General features: G+C 43.5%; 1 long non-coding RNA gene across 2 annotated transcripts in view; it reads right to left on the reverse strand.

Annotated features, from left to right (window-relative positions):
- Window positions 1-20,721, reverse strand: part of LOC109853754 — a 138,874-nt gene that overhangs the window by 37,925 nt on the left and 80,228 nt on the right. For both annotated transcript variants that reach the window (XR_002250146.1, XR_002250147.1), the window contains exon 2: window positions 11,852-12,011. This is a non-coding gene — a long non-coding RNA (uncharacterized LOC109853754). The remainder of the gene's footprint in view (window positions 1-11,851; window positions 12,012-20,721) is intronic.

A 20,721-nucleotide genomic window follows, 5' to 3' on the forward strand; every position in this document is an offset into this window, starting at 1 on the left:
GCTGAGAGATTTGCTTTTGACTTTGATAAGTTCAAGAGAGACACCGTAGTCGCATCGGGGACGCAAATACATGAAAAAATTAAAAATTTCAATGTTGTTAAAGCTGAGAAAAAAATATCTTCTTATCTACGAAGTATCTTATCTTCACCGTATTTAGTATCTAAAGGTTTTTTTTATCAATTTTCACACTGAAGCTGATCAATTTAGCAAAATAAGTGTCACGCATATTTCTTCGTATCTGCTTATGCAAAGTACACGATAAGAGTCGCGCTATAATCATTTCTCATCGATTAAATCGCCGACTTGTGCAATCACGAGATGAATCTTTCGCGGAGAAAGCTAGCGATTACTCGAACAATCGAAGTCTCTCGGCGAAAACAAAAATCGATTTCGGTCGTGAGCCGCGCGGTCGTGACGGGAGAATCGAGAATGAGAATCGCGACTATCGCGATAGCCGCGGGTGAATTCGTATCGATTCGTCCACTGCGTCACGGGGACGTGATTGACGAGATTCTCTCGTCAAGGATTACGCGGTTCGTTGGTCGAGACCGACGATTTTGGGGGGCATGAGCGCGTAGACAAATATATAGACATAACGTATCCGTGCTGTACTCGCCGATGGCCGCTTCCCAAACCACCGAAACCTCAAAATCACCCTCGAGGGCACACGTCTGCAACTTCTGCCAGAGCGGAATGTTACAGTCCGACAAAATAGGGGTAATTTTAAACTCGATAATTCCACTAAATCGTCGCGTAATAACAGAATTACAACGCGAAATGCTTTTGTTTAATCTTATCCTTACTGTAATTATACATTTGTTTTTATTTAAATAAATAAAATTAACAATAAGTGATTTTTCAAAATCCTTCTAGAGTAATTTGAAGATTTTCTACTCGAGCTGTCAATGTCCGGAGTTTGAAATCTGTTTTTTTGCATCTCTCTCATAAATTTTCTTCACATAGATAGTAATTGTCACAGACAGTAACTGTCTAATCTTAGTTGAAAATTAATAAAATTTCAAAGATTTATGTTGCGCATTTCGCGCAAAAATGACGAAGTCGTGATTGCCTGTAATCTACGTAACATAAATTTCATCGCGCGCCTCTCGCGAACCTCAAAAAGGGAAGAAAAGATTCGGTCGCACCTACATATGTCTGATCTGACGTTGCACTATACTGCATTGTATGTATATCGGCCAATGAGGGGACAAAGAGAGCGGATACAATTGGAAGTCACGCGCGGCGATACCAAAGAAATATGTTGGTAATGGAGAAATGAACGAGGGAGAGTGACGGAAAAAGAGGCTCTTTTTTGTTCGAAAAAGTTTAAAAAGTATGTAAAAGAGTTTAGAATCTCTTCGAAAGATATGATTGTTTAAAAATATAAAGAAAGATATAACTGTGTGTTAAAAAAAAATACGAAATGCAAAGACACTAATAATATATAATTATAAAGTATTATATAATGTAAAATATTTTTTTTTGTGCTTTTTATGTGGAGTTTATATTATATTTTCCCGCAATAGCGCGATGTCGGGGCGGACGATACATTCCAACGGGAATTTCAAAATTTTTCCGGCAGACGCTTCGATCGGTGCGTTTCCCGTGGCAGGCCGGATAGCGATTTGTTCGAAAAGCAATATAGCGGGTTATCACCGTTGTGGAGGAGTACGAGGCGACGAAGGAGGCGGATGAGTGCGCGCGGGACGTGGCGCGTGGGGGCCCCCGAAAGGGGGAAGGCACGAGGGGTGCCCTTTTCCTGAAATTTGCATGAGGTATTAAAGCGCGGTGGCTGCGTTCACCAGCGAAGCTCCTGTTTGCCGACACCGAGTGCGGAGGATCAAAGGCCCTCTGCCAGGCTTACGTCTCTCTTCCCTTCGGGAATGAGTGATGGGGAGGTAGAGAGAGAGACACAGGGAATGGGACGGAGAGGAAGAAAACAGGGCAGAGAAGGAAAGAGAAGGAGAGAAAGAGAGAGAGAAGGACCAGGAGACAGTTCAAAATAGAGCAAAGAGATTCGCCGGCGGTCTTTGGCGCGTCTCTAGGAAAGCTTTCATACGACATCCAAAACTTTGAATCTCTTGGAGATCGCGCGCCCTTTGTCGTTAAATCGGCAATCGTACGGCTGATTTCCTCCCACGCCGTGAGATTTCAGCTGTGTTACCTCCTGTCGTCGGAAGTTCGACGAGATGCAACCGTTCGACTTCGCCATTCGTGTTTACTCTCATCGGGAATTTTGCTTCTCCGAGAATCCGCGGAATCTCGTCGTTCGTTAACAAACTGAATTTTTTATTTCAAACAATCTATGAGTTAAAAATATCAATAAAAACTCGGACACAAACTTAATGTTATTAATAAGTTTTTTTTTAATAAAAAAATTTGTAAAATCTGTAAATCAAACTTACATTAAAATAAAGATTCTATTTTGTATCAATAACATTATATATGTGTCAAGAACGTTTCCCAAAAATAATAGCATCGTAAACAGAAATAGTCCGCATTTAAATTTCTACTTTTTTTTTTTTTTTTTTAACTGTACTTCTCGGTGATTTCACGCCCCGCGATATTCGCGGGCGGAGAGAATTCGAGAGGATATAATTAACTCGTTACCAAGTTAATCGACTCACCTTGATTCACATCCCGTTGTTATTTCGCGGCATGAAAAAAATGTAGCATGGCGCCGGCAACGGATCCTTGGCCACGGTGGACAAGTGGATATTCCGAGAATGTTAACGCGCGTAATCGTATTCTTGCTCGCATCGTGCCCCGTAAAAACGCTAGCTGGCAGTGATGTACGCCGACGAAGGCACGCATCGCATAAGTAAGGAGGGCCTTGGGCCGATTTACGGGGAGCTGACGGAGGGAGGAGGGAGAAGCGGAGGAGAGGACTGTGGGCCCACACGAGGCATCACTGCCTCGCCGAAACGTCGACTCTCGCCGAAGTTGAAATTTTGATGAGCGAACATTAACGCGATCGATTCGTCCTTTAAAGCCAAATTTGTCATTGCCAAAATTTGATTGACGGCGTCTCTCTTGATCCTTGCACGTAACGGCGAGCAATCCAGTTTCCTTTTTCGCAGTTCGTGCATTAGCATAATGCGAGACTTGTACGTACACGCGCGGCCTTCGCGTTACTTTCAGTAATCCGCGAAAACGCTTAACTTCACCTAACCCGCTAAATCATTACGAAGATTAATGACCGTAGGAATGCTAATTTCTTAATGGCGCTTGCGAAAAGCGATCTTGAAAGATACATGTTTCTTCTAACCAAAAACAATTAATATTCTATTAGAATAAAATCATCGCGTTATTTCATTTACGCGTTCATTTATATCTCACTGATGTCTACGCAGCTTGTAATTAGGCTCGATGACATTTCGGATAAAGTTAGAGCCTTCGTGCGGTATGCTCGCCCGAGGTGATTCACGAGGCGCAGGATCGCGGCGGTGGCGTTCCTCGCAACAGCTGAGCGAGTGCCAAACCGCATTTTAGACGAGCTATCCGGCGGCATGCCTTACCTTCCAGTTTGGGGTAAGGATATCATTCCGTCGGCGTTCGTCCTGTCGGCGGGCAAGGCAACGCGAGGCACGGGGAACACGTCCAGAGGGGAATGCAAAAAGGTCGCGGCCCGGACCGGCTCGGCGCGTTTTACAAATTATTCAATTAGCCCCGCGAATTAAGGTATGCATATTCATCGCTCTCTGATACGCGTATGCGCGCTCTTCCTGCGCAAAATATATATATATATATATATATACATATATATACATATATATATATACACATATACACACACACATAAATACATGCTATATCGGACGATGTGTTGCGCGGACTCCACCCCGACCGGACGACGGACGACCGGCCGCCGCCGCCGACGCCGACGTCACAACGCATAAACAATTCGGTCGGACTCGCGCACCCGCGTTAGACGCTCTAACGAACTCGCAGCTGCATCCGAAATGCATCCGTTTTGCGAGCGATGCGCGGGTGGAGAGAGAAAGAGAGAGAGAGAGAGAGAATGCAGGGAGGATACGCGACGAACGCTCGCGTATTTCTCCGTGTTCGCGATGCAGCAGCGCGGATATACATATATGTGCGCGCCGATCTCCATGCGAGCGCGTTTCGTTTTTCGAGCTGGCTTGTTCGCGAAAGACCAGAGAAAGGGGGGTTTCGGGGAAAAGATTTATACACGGTGTATCACTGTGGCTTTACTTCCTTTTTTCTCTAGCGAAACGCTTCGAACGAATCTCCCGACGCTGCGGTGACGTTAAATTGGTGTCTTTGTATGAGATGGAAACTGATAACGCGGTTTGAGAATGTTACAATATATTTGCAATGGTACAACACATATGAATGATATATTGACACAAATGCGTAAATCCAATCTTCTATTCGACTTTCTTAATAGTAAGAAAATAATTTAGACAATAATTAAAAAAAAAAATTACTACTATTGTTTTCTCTTTTCATATCGTTCGCTTTAGTTGCTCGAAAATACGTTTTCCGTGCAGTGTGTCATCGTTTCGAGTTGCGTGGCTTGTCTCACGTTAGATATGTAACAAAATTGCAATTCCACGTTTCCGATATATATGTCGCACGCGTCGCTCGTGATAACCGGGCGAAAAACCCGAAGACCGAAATTAATTGGCGGCGCGCGACGCAACGCAAAACGCGCTACGCAAACCGCCGCGGGAGGCGATGCGGTTGCATTATTATTTCTTCCGGTAGATAAAACCGCACGTTGCACGCGGGGGGACACACAGCAACCGAAATAAAATATCGTGTACATGAAATAGGTGCGCGCGCGACCGGGCGGGCGGGCGGAGTCACGGGTCGGGGGTTGCGTTTAAAACAACGCTCGAGAAATGCACATTTTAATCGTATCACTAATAGCCCGACGTTTATAAGCCTCGGTGTGTCTCATGAATACGCATGTTTCTCCCGGTGACAACGGTACAAAATTAATGAACGCCGGAATACTCCGCACCTACGCGACCTACGTTTCGCTGTCGACTTTTTTTTCCCGACCGCGAACGGGACCGGCCGGTGCTCGTGTGCTCGTTGCTCTTTTCGAAAAATTCTTTTCTTCAAACCGCAACTATCGCGAATTCGTCTGCAATTTTTCATCGCTTTGTTCGCAAATCGTCTCTTGTGACAAACCGCGATAGGATAAAATAAACGACAAACTATGCGTGCGCGATTTTGTATTCGCTAAGATAAGTTGAGCATTAAATAGTCGTTGAGACGTGCGCAACAACTATGTAATGTTCGGTATCACGGAGTAAAAACAACACGGGTTACAAGAAAACGTAATAACGCTCTTTGTTAAACATCACGTACTCGAATTTTCAACATTTTTCATGCGGAAAATTTTAATGCGGTAATTTGTAAGTTGAGCACGAGAGTCATTTATTTAATTATACAGATTAGAATTTCTAACTGGGGCGTTAAATCGTCACGTGGATTCATTTTGGCGGCAACAAGAAGGCGGCGTGTACGCGAAGACGTACCGAATGCATATTTATGTTCTCGTTAACGATGATTCTGATGAATGATGCGCGTGTAAACATTATACGCGTATAAGAAGAGGAAGAAAAAGAAGGGAACTATTGTCGCGTCTCGTGTTGTTGTTTCTTCCCCTTCTTCCGAGTAGAGTATTAATAAGTGGCCGCTCGCGGGATAGAAATTTGCATTGTACAAATTGCGGAGGAGCGCGGATTATGTGCGCGCGCCGAGCCGTATCTCGGGCTTAAATAGTCGAATATTATAATTCCGGTAATTAATACTTGCGTAAACGGTTGTGCCCAACGTGCGCTCACGCGGTCGTTAATAACCGCTCGAAAATTTTATAGAGCGTGCAATATTATGTATACATATAAATGCGTCGACGCGAGACGAATTATCTTGCGAGCATTAATTAATTGCGCGTGATTAGCAGACGCCAAATCGAGGCGCGACGTGACGTTCACGCTAATATATTCCCTTCTCGGTATTGGCGGCTCCGCGCTAGACGTCGATTACGTCTAACTGCTCTAAGGTCCGCACGACGCAACACACCGACATCGGAATGTAAATTACGGTGTTTTCGTTAATCCCATTTGGCCGACATTAACATACTTCGGATCGTTACCGTCGCTCTCAGAGATTCATTAGATTCGCGTCACGATATCTCGGTTTCGGCGCACGTGTTACGTTCATTCACGAACGAATTAAGTCATGGCGATTTCCGATTGTGCAAACGCGCGAAATTTTTTTTCTTCCACGATTCTTTCTAGTCTGTGAATTGACGTTACGACGATTTCCCGCGTGACGCTCGTTCTGATTCCTTCGACAGGGAATCTTGTTTTTTTCTTCGATGTTACACATATTTTTACACGCAAGAAATAACAGAATTAGATGTAAAAAAAACTACGTTTTTTGTTCTAATAAACGCAAAATGAAATAAGAAGAAAAAGCGAGCAGATACGTTTGGAAACAAAATTTCATGTGTTCCGCGCGACACGTACCTATACTCGTAGCTTTCGCGTTTGTTTAATATGAGACACGTCGCGCAAGTAAACGTTACATAAAATGGCAAATATCGGTAGAGGCTTACTGCCGTATTATACCGACGGTGGCGGCTTTATTGCGCGACATTCTCCGGAAAGAAAGAAAAAAAAAAAAAGAAGATACTGGAAGGCCAAGATGAAGAGACCAAGGGTCTCGAGGTCGGCAGATGTCCAGGATGTCGCTGTTATAAGTATCTACGCACCGCGCCGGGCGATTCTACATTATGTATAAATACATATACGAACTTCGGCGTCGTCGAAAACGTGAATGCGACTTATGGTCTACTCCGAGAGAAGCAGTTGGGAAACGGAAATACGCGAGGACGGTCTTGACAGTCGTCGTTTATCGCACGTCTACCGGTTCGATATATCGACGATAATTCCAAGACGACAAAAACACAAAGTTTTAATATATTTTGTTGTTAAAAGTTTAATAAGAAAACACAAAAACTGTTGATATGATATAATATTATTTTTCTTATTAGTTTTTCGCGGAGATTAATTTAACGGAAAAGTTACGGATCACGTCAGAAGTCGTTAGCGATTATTAGTTGTTGCGGGTTGCTAGGCGCAAGAGTTAGCAATCTTCATGAAACGCCGGCAGGTAACCTTTTTTCTTTCGCGTGACTTTCGCAGGAAGAAAGAAAAGCGCCGCGCGCGCGAGCGAAAGGGTTCTAGAACGAGGCCCAAAGGCGAGGTATTTCCAGCAAGAAGAACCGCGATTAGAGCGATTACGGGCTGCGGCGTGCGTGTGGAACGGTTCCATATATCTAACCAAGCTTTGCGCAACGTGCGCTCGGTCTCGGTCTCAATTAACGCAATTACTCGCTCCCTCTCGTCTAATTACCTATCAAACGGAATTATTATCACGCACGCCGGTCGTCTCTAATGAACGTTATTAATTGCTTTATGATTTTTCGATAAAACGCGCCGCGTTTCGAATTATCAAAGTAATCAAGGTATTATCCCACGTTGCGCGTTTCCGTTTTCTCCGGATGCCGCCGTCTTTACTTTTCGTTCTTTCGGCGAATATCCGCAAGTGTCTCGAATTGTGTGCTCAAATGTTCTCTTGCACGAGCGCGAGGAAGCAAGGTGTGCGCGAACGACTATAAAAGAGACGCTCGTTGCGCAATATATAAGAAGCTTGTCTCGTCTGCAAAATTTATGAACTTTATTTATGTTCAATTTTTACAACCAAAATCACGGAAACGCGCGTATCGCGCAAAGTAATCTTTGACCGAGCGATGATAGCTTAAGCATCGGGTTAGACTGCGCTCGAAGGTATCGAGCAGCAGGTGATAGCGGGCTGAAGAGTCGTAAAATTCCGAGTACGAGACAAGGGTGACGCTGACCAAATAACAGCCGGGGTGTCCCGTCACGGACGCTTTTAACCCACGACCACTTTCCTCTCTCCCCCTTTAATTCCTTATCTGCCGGGCCAATTTGATAGATTGGCGATAGAGAAAGTAGCATCCTATAAAACGGGGCAACCTGCGCGCTGCCACGGACGGACAGGTGCACCGGTGTCAGGTTGTGCACATCCAAACGGCGAGAGAGACGCAGCTGACCAACGAAGCGGCTATAAGCGATGCGATTTAAACGCCTTTGGTATTTCTGTTACCCGCATGATTTTCTAGTAGTAGTGCGAAATACTTTCACAAATCGCGAGATAAATGATAAAAGCGCTTCTCGCACGCTTTGATGCGCGCGCTGTAATGATATCCGCATGAGAGTGAAAGCAAAGCAAACGCGATTAGAGAAACATAAAATGACATTGAGTACGTATCAATTGTCATTATTGTCATTTTTATTACAAGCAATTATAATATATAGAATTATTTATTATTATTACACAGAAACCAGATAATTGATTTTAATAATAAATTTATAGCAACAACGCAAGTGCGTCCGTTTTATTGCGCGTGTCTCCGTAAATGGTTCGATCGAGCTTATAAGATTTTAATTGGCAATTACGCGCGCGATAAAAGTTTCAACGCTTAATAATTACATGATATAAAGAAGTTGCATACAACATTATCCGAAAATCAGTATATACGAAAGCTTGTCAAGAGTGTCAACTTTAATTGCAATTGAAGTTATAATTAAATATGTCTTTGCAAAATCAAGTTGGGATTTTTTTTTTACTTATAAACATACTGTGGAAATTAATTTCAACACAATATCGATAACTTCAGAGACTATTTCGTGGCATTTTGGAATTATATATTTTTGTAGCCGTATCTCTCGAGTGCGATTTATAAAAAGTAAAACCCCTCGTGCTCGCTTAATACGTGCAACGCAGCGCATGGGTTTTGAACGAGCGTGACTTCTACGTTCCCACGAGACGTAGGCTCGACTTTTGTCCCATGATCGAGCAAAGCGAGCAAGCATCCTCCGACGATCCCGGACGTTCGCGCACGCACTCATGACGGACGGATGGACGACGGGCACGTACACCAGAACCTCCACGTGTGTATGGTACAGTCCCAACCGCGAATAAGAACCCAAATAAAGTAGTAGCCTAGAGATCTCTTTTACAAATTGAAAAAAGATATGATACACTTTTGAATTTATGTTTAAACATTGGCTAATAAATAAAAATAAAATAAATACAAATAATGTACAATTAGATAAATCGAGTTACAAACAAATACAGAGAGCTGCAAAAAAAAGAAGAAGAAGAGGATACGCTATATTATAAAATATCACGCTATTATAATATACCCCGACGAAAGAAGTTACGCAACACAGAGCGGTCTTGTCCTCGCTCCAATTTCGCAAAAATTGGTAGTCCGCAAAAATCGCGAGACGTTTTGCGGCAGGCTGTATTTTCGGGTCAAGCTTATCTAATATTTCCGTGATTTAAGACAAAATTGGGCTTTCAAACAGCCACGCGAGAGTCTCGGGACTATTTGTGGCGGCGACTGTATGCGCACACGTGATAATACACACGCGAGCGCACAAAAGATTCAACCTTTACGTATAGTTTGTACGTGATGTCGGAGTTTCTACGTGGGTGCCGGTTTGGTTTTTACGACTTTCGGTGGACTCGGAAGGAGCGGAGTTGCGCGACGTCTCTTTCGCAGGATAAATTGGGGAGTCAGCCGTCAACCCGTTTGATTTCATGACGAAGGATCTTATCGTTGCGGATTTTTAAGAAGTTCCCGTCTGGCGCGCGGTTACGGGCTTGAGAAATTAGCGCAAGACGCGTAATTAAGACGCGTTTGCGTTATTATTATATTAAATACTCGTTATTTGTTATCTCAATGGGAAAAGCGTGAAAGAAACGAGATACTTTCTTTTTTCTGCGCCCGTAAATCACTCTTGTTTTGTTGAGCCAATTAAAAAAGGCGCGGCTCTTAGATTTTAGCGGTGCATAGCCGGAACGCAACACGCGTAACGTATACGCGCGCCGTTAAATTAGAAGAAATCGAGAGATAATTTTAGCACACGGAAGGATGGGAGCCGATATAATCGTATAAGAGAGTCTCTGTACTCTAGTGCCAACTGAAAAGTTGTTGTTTTGCTGTCGTGTCTACGGTGCATTACGATGTCTATCGATCTGCATTATCTGTTCAACGCGATTACGAGCTGAAACGCAACTGAGAAAAATTATTCGGACGCTCCCCTCATTCGTGCATTTAATTACGGCATTCAATTAATAAGGCCAATCTCACGATCGTTGTCAACGCGTGCTCATTTATTTATTAACTAATTAAATTAAAACGCGTACACAGGATGTATCGTAGACGTCGCTTTCTCTTTCCGAGCGCAAAATCAGATATTTTATGCGATAGATAGTTTGATATTTTTTATTAGATATTTTATTTTTTTATTTTAACAACAAATGTATGTGTGACTGTATATGTAAACACACATGGTAAAGTGTGTACAAATCCGCACCGGTGTATTTTTTAAGTATTTTTAAGAATCTACTCTTGAAGAAATAGAAGATTAAGCACTTTTCCAAACTTTATCGGAGATGTTATAATTAATTTTATGACTCGCTAGAAACTTTTGCTTCAATCTTTCCACGTCTTATAAACGAGAAAGTTAAACTCTCTTTGCAAAATAATACCGGACACGGCATCATCGCTTGATATTCGTCGTTCCCTTTATTCCGGCGGCCAGTTGCAACACTTTTGGGGTCTCGTCTCTTCCGCTCGTTAACCAGGGAGAGCCGGGGCTTATGGTAATTTAAAGTAGTCGTCCCCAGTCGATTCTTTCCTAAAGCTATTAGGCGATCATCTCGGATTATCCTACGATTCCGGGTTTACTCGGAACTCGACTTTTCTAAGTTTTCGCCCTTTCGCGCGTTCGCAATACATTTCGGTCTTCTATGCTTGCTCTTCTTATTGGTCCAGTCGGATTATCAAGACGTGTCTTATATTCTCTTGGTGAAAAAAAAAAAAAAAGAAAAGAAAAGAAAAGAGAAGTTAAATCCCCTCCGTCGAACGAGGCGAGAAGTACGAACGTTTCACGGGTGTGCTTCGTGAGAAACGACCACGGGAGTCATCGGAGAAATGTTGTTCTTGCCGGTGCCAATTACCGGCAGTAACGATTATCAGATCTCGCCGGATCGGTAATTACGTATTACGTCTAGGTACAATGTTGGGCTTATTACACAAGCGCGGTCGCGCTCTTATCTCTTGTGATTTTATTAGTTAGGAAATTATTTTTCTCGCATGTCCCGCGTTGAGAGAGTAACTGTACCGCTCCCGGGGTCGTTACCACATTATCATTACTTTACGTCTTTGTTATCGAGAAAACGCGACCTGCTCGCGCGCGGCAACCTTACAATTAGATTCTCAGGATGTTATGAGGGCACCGCTATTTGCAACTCTCGCGTCTTGCCGTTGATCTTTTCTTTCCCCTGTATGCGCACACAATTTTCTCGAGAAATAATCGAAAGAGAAAATACAGTTAACAGTAATATCAACGTGTATGTGCCCCAATTACTAAAATTATAATTACGACACCATTTCACGGCGCCACAGCTTATATTAAACAAATCGAATGTTGCTGTTACACAAACAGAAAAGCGTTGCATGACTTTGTTCATTTTTTCGTTTGCATTCTGAAATTCAACAATCTTTTTAAAAAGTTGAGGACGCATAAAAAAAACAAATAAAATAAATACGAAATCAAAATGAATTGAAAACGAACGGAATGTTTTGCAGTCGTATCGAAACGATACGATAAACTTGACGGGAATATCTCTCGCGGGGGCTGTCGCGCGAGAGTTTTTTATAAATCGCGCTTACGACACAATCGCACATAGAGACTTGTGTGCACAGTACCTGCGCGAACGATATTTCTGACGAGAAGATGGTAGCAGTTTCCAGCGAGGCGCCCTACGGGGAATTCCCGACAGCATGGCGGAATAACTTTGCGGTTGATTTATACTTCCGACAGGCGTAACGAGTTTGCGGTCAGACCGCGGCTTTACGCGTCCATCGTCTGTAAGAAGAAAAAAAAAAGAATGATAAATCAATAAGATGTTTCTCATTGCGCAAATAAATGAAATACCCGCACGGCCACGCTCCATTTCCGTTAACATCTCTAAATTGAAGGCTTGACGTAAATAAGACTACGCGCGCAACGTTCTTGAATATAGTTTTATCTAACATATAATACAGTTAAAAATTTTTCTTATGTGTGTGTGTGGGATTTTATTCTCGCACAATTTGTAATAAAAAAATATTTTAAGTTTAGAGGAAGAAAACGAGAGATTGTGTTTCTTGATATGTCTCTTTTATTTCTGCCGGTTTCTTTGTCACGTTTCACGAGAGGTAACTTAGGGTCCACACTCTTAGAAGATGTTTAACGAGATAGTAGATTCGGACAGGATGCTCGGCCCGTTGACTATCAATGACTCAGTTGTGCAGTTATGTCTCGAGAATAACGTGCGCGAAGCACTTCACGGCACATCCTCGCCACTAAATATGGACTGTCGCCCAATAAACTTCCGATTAAACCTTTAGCGCTGAAGTACGAGGCGTTGTTCAGCAGTTAATACGAACCGTTTACTTTTGTAAGTCAAATCTGAAACTGCTATCGCTTAAATTGCATCCGATTAAAAGAAATAACAAGAATTAAATCTCTCTCTCTCTCTCTCTCTCTCTCTCTCTCTCTCTCTTTCGTTAAGTATATACGGTAGTATAAAATAAAACCCGTTGTAATCAATTAACATAGAGAAAACGAAATGTAGATGATGTCGCGCGCAGACAACGTTTTGCGGCGGTCAGATTCGTAGATAGTAAAACAGTGAATGAAAAGAGCAACTTGAAGAGGATTTGTGGAGCCACCGGTTTTCGTCTCTCGCAGTCGTCTTCGTGGTTGACGTACACGTTATTCGAAGAAGAGTCTTCCTCCCGCGAGGATACGACGAAGGAGAGACAGAAAGACAGAGGAGGGGGCGAGAGAACAGAGGAATACACTCGCGGAATACTAAACGACTTCGGGAGCTTTGGAGCGACGCGGGAACCGTGAGGCCCGTTGTTTAGGGTCCCAAAAGTCACGACGCGGCGGGGAAGAGCGAAAAGGAACCGTGAGGAGAAGGGAGAAAGGAGAAAGGGCCGTACGAGCCCGTCGCGCGCACGGTGTTTTTTGCGCTTAACCTCCTCTTGTCTCGCCTTTTATTTGGGCCAGACGGGAATTCGGCTAAATGCATTGATTAAACTGCTGACATCGTTCGGACGGCCCGGTGGCCACCGTGTCTCCGCGGGTCCGAAAGCTGGGCCCTTTTTTTGCCCCGTCCGTTCTCCCTTTCATTTTTGTCCCGCCACTTTGGGTCGCGGGTCGTAACTCGTGCTTCACGTTTGTTCGACGACGTGTTCGAGCGATTGTTGACTGCGGTCGGAGTTGTCGCTTGGGAATTTAGCAATATTTACGAACGAATAGATTTGATTGTCTCTGAAAATTGTATAGCGATAATGCCGCGTCGAAATAATAATTGCGTCTCTCATTTTACGTTTGACGATAATTAAAAGTGATTTATATAATATAGTTTTTGCGGAAGATACATGTATATTACATGAAAGAGAGCGGGGATAAAATATGAGAAAAAAGAGAACTTTAATCCAGATGTAAAACGGCACCGATTAATTATAAACTGTGGGTCGCGAAGTTAGATAATAATCTACATAAAACTCCGATGTCCTATTAGCTACTATTTTAGCTCGTCGTTATTCGATTAACACTTAGGTGGTGTATGCTGTATCGATCCTATCTTAATATACGCGCGAAGCGATAGCTGGCGTGTCGTTAATATATTCCCGTAATGCAGCGTAAATACACAGCTCGGGAGATGTGGAGAGTACGCGGGTAGTGGCAAAGGGTCTGCGATTAAATTGACAGGCAGTTTTGTCGCGTGTACCTCGTAACGAGGTTGAAAGTGTATTATAACGCGTACGCTAGAAGCAGCAGGTTTAGTAAGTCGAGAGTCAGCATATAAATCAAGTGTAATAAATTATTCGCACACGAAGATTAGCATTCTCGATATATGCGGAACTTTTAATCCCATCTACGTGTATTGCGCATTTACGACAAAAGTTAAATTATTGTTTAAAGTCTGTGCGCGGGATGAAACTCTACTCTCTCTCTCTATCTCTTTGCATCCCGAAACAGCACTCCTTCCTCTACCTTCTCATCATTTCTTATCGAAAAAACACTACGGAATCACGACAGTGGGATCGAAAGAAACGCGGGAACAATCGCGTTGTCTTTTCGCAGATTGTTCGACGGCGAACGTATGTTCGGTATATAAGTTTGGCATGCATCGCGCGCTCCTTCGAGCAGCAAAGAGCCATCTATGGAATTACCCCGATGATTAATGGTACGGCTGGCTCGAGGCAACCCTTCCACCTCATTTTCCACCCTGTCTCCTCTCCCGCCTCCCATACATGCCCCTCTTTCCCCCCGTGTATTGTCTGACCGCCTACGTCCGCCGCGGCCGACGTGTGCTACCAGCCACCGGCCTACCTTGGGCCCCTACTCGGGTCCCTCGCGACGGGTCTCACCCGTGCACGAATGAAAACAGTTTCGGTCGACGTGTAAAAAAGCGTACAATGTTAAACCTGCATTGCCCGTGCCGATCGTATCTCATTCATTCGTCTGTCCGTCTTGTCTGTCGTTTCTCTCTTCATTCTGTCTTCCTGATTTAATTTAGATTAAATATTTAGATTATATTTTGCATCACAACACAGCGAACTTTATTAAGATTCCACGTGAAACTCTCGTTTCTATACATTTAGTCGATATAACGTGTGTGACTTGTGAGTTGATTTTTTTAGCGATATTTGCATTCTTTTTCGTCGTTATGGAGAGAAGCTTCCTTTATTTCTTTACGTCTTTGTTTGAAGTTGTTTCGTTTTACGTCTATATACTTATCTTTTTCTTAATACGCGCGCTTCACTTAGTAACAATTTTACATTTATACTTTTAGTTTGAACCATATTTTTCCACAAAAAAAAAAAAGAACCGACGGGAAGAAGACAGCGAATATGATCCACGACGAAGCGGCCCGACGAAGAAAGAATCGGCCAGACGAGGAGCGAGAGAGAAGAAAGGCGAGACGTGTAGAGCGGGCGAATTCGGGATCGCATGTCGGGGAACAGTAAGACCTCCCAAACAACCCCGACGGGGGCATCTTCCCTGGGAATAGCAGTGATTCCGGGGAAATGTGCAATATCTTCCGTGATCGGGTATTATTACGTCGTGATTACGGGTTTTGATCTAGGCTAGAAGCGTCCAGAGACTTTTTCCTTTCCTCCCCACACCGTGCGCGCCGTCTCGCTGCCGATATTCGCGGCGATGTGGCGTCGATGATGCGGCCAGGACGAGGGGCGGGAAGGTAGAGGAAGGAGACGGATTGTCCTCGGCGACTAGTCGCCATCGTCGTCGTCACGTCGTCATGCGATTCGTGACGGCCGCCACCGCGAATCGCCGTGGGAAGCTACGCTTAACCTCCCGTTCCGCTTTCTCTCTTCTCTTCCTTCGGTCTCTTACTTTTCTTCTTCTTCATTGCGCCGCGCTCTCCGTGCCTTCCTCTCGATTACGGGCAACGGGGTAATGAACGACCTATGCCGCAATGCCGTTGCTGCCTGTGTGCGCGCTCCTTCCTCTTCTTCTCTACCGCGCTTAGTCTTGGACACGAAAACGGTCGGTCGCGGCGCGATTCTTGGTCGCTTCGCCGCTCACGAGATCCGATCAGAAGATCTAACTGTTTTTCGAATCTCAAAGTGGCGGACACGATCGAGACGTACTCGAACGTAGCGCCGCTTCATAATTGGAGTCGACGGCGTACGATGTATTCGTCATGCCCGCTGCATCTCGATCATCAAGATATACCGGATCCCCTTAATCGAAGAACGTGTTTCTCGAAAGTTCCGCGAAAAAAAGAATCACTTTCCGATCACGCCTGCGGCAAATTTTCTTGTCAGACACAGTCAGAGACACAAATTTAATTTAAGAGAATCGGATACTATAAACATATATTATCTTTGTGATTTACAAACAAAACATTGTAAACGTCCAAGCAAACTCGCATGCTTATCACTTTTCTTTATATTCAGCAAGGAATAAAAAATGTCAATCATTGTACGTGATAATGTTCATTATCGCGGCGAAAATTCGATATCTTCTCGCACGATTTTTAATCGTAACTACAGGAAGTGCATCCCGTGGAAGAGGCGTGTGCGATGTAGTAAAAGGCTGTACAGTACCTATGTAGATAGGCGCAGCTATAACCCGTTTTAGAAGTCCGTTGAGAGAGTCTAATGACAAGTAGCACGCGATCGCGCGTCGCATGTAGATTCGCACTTTTGGACCGCGGGATTGCCGCGAGGGGAGACCATTATCGAAACGATGAGACAAAGGGTGGAACGAAGTTAAGACGGTGCAGCTTACGAGAGGTATGAGAGTGCGCGCGAAGGGGAGGATTGAGTCGACGGGAAAGAGCGGTACATCGGCCCGCATTGCGGAACGATGCGCAACAGCTGCACCTGACACGTCATTTGCGTGGAACGTGTATCAGCACCGGCGACGGCTAATTATTATTCCACGTGCGCGAATGCATGCGCACTCGCTCGCCCGTTCGTTTCGTTCCTTCGCTCGTGCGTCGTTTTTCGCGCCAGCATCTTATCGCAATGTTGGCCGCGGATTTATGTAGCGGCTGTAAGAAACACAATATATTACTGCGAAGTCGATTGCACATACATACTTACTCCCGCGGGCACGTGTGCATAATGCGCGCGTTCTGGAATTCGAAATTAATTCCGTTTGTAATTGCGCAATTGATTTATTTAACATTGCACACGCACAATGTCACCGTCAGATCGTTTCTGGGAAATTTCTTAGAGGATTTTCATATATGAGGAAACTTTTATATAAAAGAAAATCACGTGAAAAGCACTTTACTTTGAGTTAGTCTTGCATTTTCAGTGGTTTTTTTTTTTGTTAAACGCGTAAGACTTCTTTCTTTTTTCAGTGATTATTATCCGCATTGCCGCGCGGCATTAAATCGACACACACACACACACTCGACGAGATGCGAGATTATATCACGATTACTCTCAAAGTATTCTCTCGTTTATCTCCAATGTTTTCTTCAATAAATGTCACTTCTATTCGCAACTCTAACAAGAAAGCTCAGCGCGACGCCGGACATTTATAAATATAAATGAATCTCGTCATTCTTATTCACCGCGGCATTTTCAGGTTGATCAATTGCAATAACGAGTGTCGTTTCGCGAAAACGAGACACGTGGATATACACGAGACGCGATGTTTCATGCGTGCGTATACCGCGTCTCTAAGCGAGCACTTTGTAACCATTTCGTAGTTCGAAAGAACATTTTTCTTCCGTACATTAGACTTTTAATCAGCTGTCAGCGTTCGATGCGTCTTCGCGGGAAAAAATTTTTTCCGCTATTTTCACCGTCGAGCGTGGGGACGGTAATGGAGTTATTTCGAATTTCTGTCGGCCAATCTGCTAACGCAATAGGCACATGGCGCCCATTGTGTCCTCGCGTCCCGTCGAGGGACGTCGAATCACCCCCGGGGCATGAAATTAAACCGTCACCTACCTACGCGTTCCGCGTACGATTCGCGGCATTCGAAGTCTTCGGATGAAATTGTCCGTCTAATTTTATCACGGCGGGCTTTAAAATGATGGAAGGTCTCTCGGGGATAAGCTCGGGCACGTGGGGCCAAGGGGAGCAGCCCCGAGGTTGGGCTTTAATAAAGAAGCCCGACGCGGCTGGTTCGCGCGACGGGACTGCTGCGTGGCGCGCGTCACAACCGTACGAGGAAATACGTAAATCCTCAAAATCCAAGCCGGGGGTCGCAAAACGAGTTCCACAGGCATGATATTTGATTCGATAACCCGAACGCGTCTTTCTTTTCGCGCGCGCTCACCGCGGATTCCGAATTCACGTGAGATATGACAGAAAATTAACATAAAAAAGCGACTTGTTAGAAGAAAAATTTATTAATTCCGATTAACCCATCTCCTCCGGAAATAATTTTAAAGTGCGAAGAAGAGAAACACAAGCGCAAATCGAAAAGTTTTTCTTAACCATCACTCTTATATGAAACTAGAAATATGCACATGCTTTTTGAATGTTGAATCTCGAAGAGACTAAATTTGAAGTCTAACAAAAGTAAAATTCGTCTTTTTCTTCAGAAGCCTCCGGTTTTTCCCCTTCGAGGCACAAATGCTTGCGATAAGCTCCTTCATAATAATAGATTTTTATGCAACGAGGAACTTTCTTTAAATATCAGATACGCTAAAACTTTAAATTTTATGCTAAGCTGCGATAACGCCGAGCGCGCATTTTAATGTCTTTCTTCGAAACGGTTTCGTGAAGATAACCATAAAATATCGAAGAACGATAAAATATCGTTCCCATTTTGTCCTTCGACAGGTACCGTATTTTTAATTCGACGTTGTCAAAAGATATTGCATTACTTGCAATCACTTGATATGCAAGTAGCGCCAGAGATATCCAACAATTTGCATTCTTTGAGACTGTCACTTTGTCAGAAAGAAAACGAACATGTGTTTCGGACAAAAATGCAGGTTTTCGATACCTCATTACAAGTTTAATTCGCAAAACAAACGTGCACGTGTAAAATTATAACAATTAAAAGAGCACAGATAAAAAAACTTAATTGCTGATATGTGATGAAAATTGAATCTCTCTCTTTCTTTCACACACATACACACACACACATACACGTAAAAAATCGATTGTATAATCTCATTGAAATAAATAAGCCACAGTCCTTGTAACTTTGAAATATAATTTACTTCTTATCGACGCGAAGAAAATCTTTGCTGCGTCAATTCTTGAACATTCGCGCCTTATCAGCGAACACGTTCTCGAATAACCCTCGAATAGCCGAAGCTATTTGCCATTTACGATGGGTAATTAGCGCGCGAAAACGTCGCTGATCCGCCGAGATAACAGCGCGTGGCCTTCCTCTTGCATAAGAACGCACAAAAAAGCTATCGACCATCCACCTTTATCTTCCGGTCGTATCGCAACTTGATCAGCGGTTTCTGTTGCGTAGGTAAATAGGTAGTGGCGGAAACAACGACTCGGGGTCGATTATCAAGATGCGCGGATGCGCTGGCCGCGCATTGCGTTTTCCACGAAACGTCACGCGGAGGCAGAGAAAGTCGAGCGATCGTAATTGCGCAGATGCTGTCAGACATCCACATGCGGTAGATTATTTGAAATAATTATGTGAAAATTGACAAGAACAATTTAAAAATTTACATGTAAAATTCTTAAATTTTTCTGAAACGTGAGTTTCAGAAACGTGAGTCTTTTCTAGACTCGCTCAAATGTACTTTGAAAACGTGACAGATTCGGATATTACGGAAACTAGAACGAGAGGGAGAGGAAACTTTTGTAGGAAACGATTATTATCCGTGCTCGTAAGCGTAATTTCCGTTTTTAACGTCACACACGCTGCTTTTAAGGTCTAACGGTCATTATCCTGGCAATGCGGATCTTATCAAACATGCAAATCGAATCATAAACGGCTCTGCGTCGAAAGCGGAGCTCGTAACACTGACTGCGGCACACGGTCTATATTGAGGTATTGGTTTTCTGCTTGTAATATGCGAGAGGTCACATATTGGGATTTTTACAGTTCCGTCGGCCATTTTGTATAGCTCGAATAGAAAAATGGAAAAATTATTCATTTTATTATCATAAATGCAATTAATATAAATTATAGCAAAATAGATCGAATCTTAATTTGCAAACATAAAAACACGTAATTTTTAATAATAAGCGAAGCGAACTATATATACACTATTTCATTTTGTTTAATCAGCCACATCTCTATCAAAGAAAACGTTAGTTCAATATAACACACATTATCTTTTTGAGACTTTGGGTTTGTCGATCCAATTATCTTCCTACTAAAATAAGAAAAAAAAAACATAGCGTGTAATTAGCGACAAAAGGTCATGACATTTATAAAATCTATAAAGCGAGCAACCGCACACAACGGCGCGTTGATACGTGGCGAATAAAAACGTAAAGTGTAACCACAGCCGTGAGGCTTAAAACGTGTTTCGTCGTTATGACTATAATTTGCCGGAATTCCAATTGTAACGGTAAAGCCGCGACTTTAAAACCGCCGTTGATTGCACGCTCGTGCAATTCGCGATCGACGGAGCACGCGAGGCACGCGTTTCATAATTTTCGTCCCGCAGCACTCGGCGAAAGAAAAGAACAAGCGGAAACAGACACGAATGGCGCTAATAAAGCAGTCGGATAATCCGCGTGCGGCCCGCTGTTTTCGGCGAAAACGTCCCCGTGGGTGATGGCACGACCAATGCGCCCCATGACTGCGCGACGTGATTAAAACTAGCGTTGTGAATCGACGGTGCCGAAGCCACGGGGGGCTGATTGTCAGAGGGCGAGAAGATACGCCTTTGCACCCGTGCCTTAGACTAATTTATTGAGATGTCGTCATGCGATCGGATCTTTATTGCGGCATTTTCGCTTTCACACAGACGAACGAATGTTTTATAAGTTTACATCGAATCTTTTTTTCTTCATTAGAAATTCGATTGTGTTGTAGTATTAAATAGTCAAATTTTATACGTATAAATATCTTCCACATTCCTCGCATTATTTTTTTTTCT

The sequence above is a fragment of the Pseudomyrmex gracilis genome, unplaced genomic scaffold (genome assembly GCF_002006095.1).
Source record: "Pseudomyrmex gracilis isolate BER0280 unplaced genomic scaffold, ASM200609v1 scaffold_54, whole genome shotgun sequence".
Lineage (NCBI taxonomy): Eukaryota > Metazoa > Arthropoda > Insecta > Hymenoptera > Formicidae > Pseudomyrmex > Pseudomyrmex gracilis.